Consider the following 5,612-nt stretch of genomic DNA (forward strand, 5'->3'; position numbering starts at 1 on the left):
CTATCCTCTCATTTATCCTCTCATCCATCTGTTTATTCATCCATCCACCCATCTATCCTCTTGTTCATCCTCTCATTCATCCATCTGTCCATCCATCCATCCATCCATCCATCCATCCATCCACTCATCCATCTATCCTCTCATTTATCCTCTCATCCATCTGTTTATTCATCCATCCATCCACCCATCCATCCATTTATCCTCTCATCCATCCACCTACCTACCCATCCATCCATTCATCCATCCATTCATCCATCTATCCTCTCATCCACACTCTCATCCATCCATCTGTCCAATCATCCATTTATCTTCCTATCCATCCACCTACCCACCCATTCATCCATTTATTCATTTGTCTATCCTCTCATCCATCTGTCCTTCCATCCATCCATTCATCCTCTCATTCATTCACATTCATTCATTCATCTATCCTCTCATCCATCCTCTCATCCACCCATCTGTCCATCCATCCATTTATCCATCCATCCATTCATCCTCCCATCTATCCACCTACCCACCCATTCATCCATTTATTCATCCATCTATCCTCTTATCCATCTGTCCATCCATCCATCCATTCGTCCTCTCATTCATCCACCTTCATTCATTCACTTATCCTCTCATTCATCCTCTCATCCACCCATCTGTCCATCCATCCATTCATCCATCCATCCTCCCATCCATCCACCTGTCCACCCATCTATCCATTCATCTATTCATCCATCCATGTTTTCACTCAACTATTTATTCATCTATCCACCCACCCATCTGTCCATTCATCCATCTAGTCACTCATATCTTTTTCTTCAACTAAGACATGTTGAGCCGTGTCTTGTGCTGAGTCCTGGACTGGAAGCTGGGTATAAAATGATGAGTCAGACCTGGTCCTCGCCTGTAGAAGCTTGGTCTCGTTGGGGAGACAGACATATGAGAAACAGTTCCAACAGAGCACTGTAGGTGCTGTAATAGAGGTCTGGAGAGGCTGAGGGTGGGAGTGCAGGGTGGAGGAAGTGATGATGAACATTAGGATTGCCCATTGCTCTTGGGAGGATGTCCAGATTTCTGTGTAATCAGTCACCTCCTTGGGCACAGTGTCCAGATTACAGCCAGTGTGTCCCCAAAGGAGAGTCTGCCAGTAACTCTTTGTGGATTCCACAGTGTCTGCCCTCAGTCATGTGACACCGATGAGCTGCTCCCTCCTCAACCTTTTGGCTTGTGGTCTGCTTTCATTTTTCAACTCAATGCTGTAAAATAAGGGAACAATCCAATGCAATCTTTTGATAGTTCGCACTCCTAACCACTGCAGTTAGAGATGCTGATGAAGACCCACAAACACAGGGACAGCTGTTTGCAGGCCTGGTGCAGGGGGAAGAATTTTACTAATTCCACCTCTTACACCCTCACTCCAATTCAGCAAGGCAGAGACCATCCTTATCCCCACTTTAGGGCCAGGGCTGTCAGGCAGAACCAGGTCATGTCCTGGCTCCTTTGGTCTCATTGTAGGCACTGTTCTGACTTTCCAAGTCTGTCCACTCCCATGAAATGGGTGAGTCATAGGTGTAGAGATCAAGACTCCAAGAGATTGAGTTTCATGGCCAAGGCCACCATACTTGGGACCCACTCTAAGACTTCACCTCCTCACGGCTTGTGACACTAGCCCTCTCATATCTGCTCTCTTGCTTCTAGCCCCTCTGCGTCTCTGGCCAATGGTCTGAGAGGTGAAGGGACACATATCCCCTCTGAGCTGAAGCACAGAAGAACCAGAGCTGACTTCCCTGTAGTCTCTTCCCCTGTTCTAGTGACTGAGAAGATCACTCGTTCCAGATGAGGAGCTATAAGATGGTGGAGCCCCTGTGGCCTGGATACCTGAGTGGCCATGTGGAGCAGAGCAGTGGCCATGTAGCCTTCATAAGAGACAGACTTCTGTTATGTTGAGCCACTGAGATTTTGGGGTTGTTTGTTCCTGCAGCAGAGTGTCCCCTAGCCTGGCTAACACAACACTCTCCCACCTCCAAGGTGCCTACTCTCTGTGTGTGAGAAGATGGGTGGGCACTGTCTACATTCTCCACCCATGCGAAGCCCCCAGAGGTGCTCTTGGCCACTTTCTGGAACGGCCTGAGCAAGGCTGAACCACACAGCTGCAAAGGATACTCTGGCTTTTGCTGACGTGGTCTCTTGTCCATGCTGGGTCTTGGCAGGGCCTGGGCCCTGGGCTGGCACGGTGGCTTCCCTTCTCTGCTGGGCCTGTTTGAACCTGGCAGAGCCACCAGAACCTGGCCACAGCTGGGGTCCCTCCTGTGTGCACCCCTCTGGAGCCAGGCGCTTCCACAAAAGCCCCAGCTGCTTCTGGCAGGGTGGAGGGACATCTGCGCTACACAAGCCCTGGTGCCTCTGCCAGTGCCAGAAAACCAGCCATCACCCACAGCCAATGTAGGCCTGGTTGGCAGGGACATGGTCTCTGCTGGGAGCTTGTGCCTCTGGGCCTCCCCAGCTCATCCCTGCTCACCCTGCCCGCCCCCATGCCATCCTCTGTCTTGGGTCCTTTGCTGCAGCTGATCCCTCTGCTGGAGCACCTTTCCCGCCCAGCCTCCTTCCCCCTCCCTGGGAAGGCCCTCCTTCCCCCTCGCTCTACACTGCGGCACTTGGACATGAACTCTGTCACTTGGCTGTGCACCCCTTGGCTGGCTTGTCCATCTGTTCTACGAGAGTGTGGTCCTCGAGGTCAGGAACTGTCCCACTCTTGGGGCTGAGCCCTGGCTTGACCACGCATGGTGTGAGTGGAGTGAATGAACCGACGCCCGCTCTTCCCGGGAGACTGCACCTGCCTGTCGAGCACGTGCTGCAGGCTGGGCCTGTCACCCTTCCCCCCGTCCATGGCTGTGCTCGGGCTCCTTTTGGGCCACCATGAGCTCGTGAGGTCATCACATAGGCTCATGAAGTCGTCTTTCATCCCTGTCTTAGCCTGGTTGCCCTGAAAACAGAGCCTGTGATGAAGACCCGGGTGGAAAAGGGGAGGGCTCCGAGGGGGCTGGGTGAGGAGTGGGAGCGCGGGGCCGAGCAGGAGAAGGCCGTGTTAGGGTGCCGTGGGGCTGGTCGCCACTGTGGGCAGGGCGGCCTCCACCCCTACTGGGCACCTCCAAGGGGTGTACGGAAAGCAGCCCTCATTCCTCCAGCATCCCACCCCCACTGGCAGAGATTACCCTGGGCAACCCCCAAGTGCAGGCCTTCGGGGAGGACTCCCGTTGGTGCCCCTCACCCCTGTGTTGTTGGGGGTCGGGGGGAGATGCAGAAAGTGGACTGAAGGACACGCAGTGTCCTGCCAGGCGCTGTCCCCTGCCTGGACACAGCGATGAGGCTGCAGGCATGTGAAGCATTTGCTTCCGTTCCCATTCTACAGACAAGCCAACTGAGGCCCAAAGCTGAGGTCTCTGGAATAGTAACTACAGTCGCTTTAAGATGCCTGGAAGATGGTGAACATCCTTCATCCTTTCACACCACAGCCCGTTGCTGCAGGTGGGGCGTGTGAGAAGCTCACACCCCTGCCTTGGCAGCTGAGGTCCTGGGGGTGGGACTGTTGGGTGCTCACTATCCTCAGAGCTGCAGGGTCCACAGTCAGGGAGCCGCTGCTGCTGCGGGGCAGGGTCAGGCAGAGCCAGGCTGTGTCCTGGAGCGTGTCGGTCGCATTGCAGGCGCTGCTACGACTCTCTGTCTGTCCTCTCCCACGAAATGGGTGAATCACACGACTCACCTTACAGGGCAGTCTAGGGGGATGGTCCCACGAGCCGGGGCACAGACGCCCCACGCTCTAGAGAAATTTCCAAGTGCCGTGGGTCTTTGCTGAGATGAGTGTGCAGTTGGGAGCTCCTGGAGCCCGGCAGCCCCTGGGCTGTAGGGGCAGGCTCTGGGGTGGGCGGGGAGGATGCTGGCTGGGCGAGCAGGCTCTGGGGGAGGGTAGACCCCATGCCAAGGACTTTTGGGGCCTTCTCTCATCTCACCCTCCCAGTTGCCCTGTGAGGCATACACATGATCACCCCATTTACAGACGCAAAGGAAAAGTGGCTCCGAGGGCCAGCTGCTTGTTTAAGATCACACAGCCAGCAGCGACAGAGTTGCGGGCGGAGCCACGCTGCTTACCACGAGACCACGGGCCTCAGTCCCCGGCACAGTTCCCGAGACACAGGGCTTCGGAATGAAATGGCGCATCCCTGGGGTTAGGGCTCCTGGGAACACGCGGCAGCTGGGGGTCCCACCCAAAGCCAAAGCCAGGCTTGTGTGTGGTGGGGGCTGCTTTCCCTCCCTTCCCTCCGCTCACCCTGCCGTCTGCCCCCAGCCCCTCCCCACCATCACTCTGCTGCTTGCCCGGCAAGGATGCACATCAGCAGCTGTTTCCACTCTGGAAGCACCAAGCCTGCAGACAGCGCTTGGCCAGGGCCTGGTTCTGGGGCCCCTCTCAGCCACCCCTTCAGATATCGGGGTTCCTCTTCCGAATGTTGGAGGAGTCCTCGGGCTTGCTAGCGCTGGGCCCCTGGCCCGACTCTGGCCCACCTTCCTCATCTCCAGTCCCTTCCCTGCCCAGGTAGGGAAATTTTAAACAGCCACATTCCTGCTGCCCAATTTTCATTAATTGGATCTAAAAGGGTTTCTATTTTCTCCCTGAATGCCGATCGATCCCGCCGAGGTAAACAGCACCGCCAAAAACAGGGAGGGGGGTGCTGCCGAGGGAGACGGGATAACTAATGTTACTTGACATTTACTCAGAGAGAGGAAGGGAGGGAGGGAGGTGAGTCACACGCCGGAGCCTCAGCCCCGAGATTCTGCAGAAATGAGCAGCCAGGACGCAGGCGGGAGCGGGAGGGCTCCGAGAAGCTTCAGTTCCCCCAATTTCGCAGGCTTCAGGGACCCCGGGGGGTTCTCCACTCCTGGGAGGAGAGGGTCTCTGCGTCCTTAAATGGCTGTGCGTTTACTCTGGAGGTGGGACCCCTGAGGACGCAGGCCAGCTGAGCTGATGGCGCTTCTGTTTGTGACAGGAGATTCGAGTAGATGTGAATTTGCCTCTCCCTGTGGGAGCTCTTTTTGGGTTTGGGGGTTGGAGGGGCCGGGGGGCAGGTGGGAGGGACTGGTGCTTGGTTTCTCCCTCTGTCAGAAAAACCCAAAAGCTCTACCCAGCAATCTTTGTCCCTGGCTGCCTCAGTTTCCCAACTTGAGGCTCTACCCACTGGAGTTTACGGGAGGGATAACTATGGTTTGGGAATCTCAGATCAAGGGGACGATGACAGGTAACCAGGGCTTGCTCTCTGGACCGGGATGGAAAAGGTGAACCAGGGAAGTTCTGGCCTCACCATCACCACCAGTTACAGTGGCCTACAACGTCATCTCTTCAACTGTTCAACAAGTGTTTGCTGAGCAGCTGCTAGGAGCCAAGCTCTCTGCCGGGTGCTGGAGCTGCGGGAAGAGGAGGGAACCTGCCTGACCCCCACCCCGCTGCCTGGCCTCTGTTCTTTCCCATCTCTCCCTCCCCTCCGTGTCCCCTGGAGCTGTGGGTGCCACCCCCGGCAGGCCTGCCGCCTGGTGAGATCTTCCTCCTTTTGACTTCGGCCCCTAAGAGCTGGCTG

The sequence above is a fragment of the Sapajus apella genome, unplaced genomic scaffold (genome assembly GCF_009761245.1).
Source record: "Sapajus apella isolate SASKATOON/1434 unplaced genomic scaffold, GSC_monkey_1.0 scaffold97, whole genome shotgun sequence".
Lineage (NCBI taxonomy): Eukaryota > Metazoa > Chordata > Mammalia > Primates > Cebidae > Sapajus > Sapajus apella.